This window comes from Hippocampus comes, unplaced genomic scaffold (assembly GCF_001891065.2).
Source record: "Hippocampus comes isolate QL1 unplaced genomic scaffold, H_comes_QL1_v1.1 scaffold242, whole genome shotgun sequence".
NCBI lineage: Eukaryota > Metazoa > Chordata > Actinopteri > Syngnathiformes > Syngnathidae > Hippocampus > Hippocampus comes.
This window is the reverse complement of record NW_017805385.1, coordinates 2,111,571-2,112,039: the sequence shown is the minus strand read 5'-3', so window position 1 is coordinate 2,112,039 and position 469 is coordinate 2,111,571. Positions and strand designations below refer to the sequence as shown.

Below are 469 nucleotides of genomic sequence, written 5' to 3'. Positions count from 1 at the left end.
TTCCCAAAAAAAAAAAAAAAAAAAAATCGATGTTTTTTTTTTTATATAAATTTATTTCATTCGAAAAATGGTCAAATATATGATTGGAAAAGTAAAACGTAAACCATTTTTGATTTTTTTTTTTAAATTGAATAATCAGTTTTAATGACACTATTTCTAAAATATTTGTCAAATAAAATGTATTCTGAAAATAAATAAAAAGTTGATGTAAATGATAAATTTAAAAAAAAAAAAAAGGCAAAGCAAAAGGCGATTGCGACCTTACCGTCGTCGGGGGCTCGCTTGTACTTGACGTCATCCAGGACCTCAAAATCGAAGCCCAGCAAGTCGATGGGGACGGTGTGCTTCCTGGCGTAGTTCTGCTGGCTGCCCGTCAGGAAGGCCTGCGTGAAGAAGAAGCCCGACACCCAGAAAACGGCCGGGGTGCCCTGATCGAACCATTCCTGCCGGGGACAGACAACACGGTGGC

General features: G+C 38.0%; 1 protein-coding gene across 1 annotated transcript in view; it reads right to left on the bottom strand.

Moving 5' to 3' along the window:
* The window catches only part of LOC109517569 (dynein, axonemal, heavy chain 7), a 50,217-nt gene that overhangs the window by 2,014 nt on the left and 47,734 nt on the right, over positions 1 to 469 (bottom strand).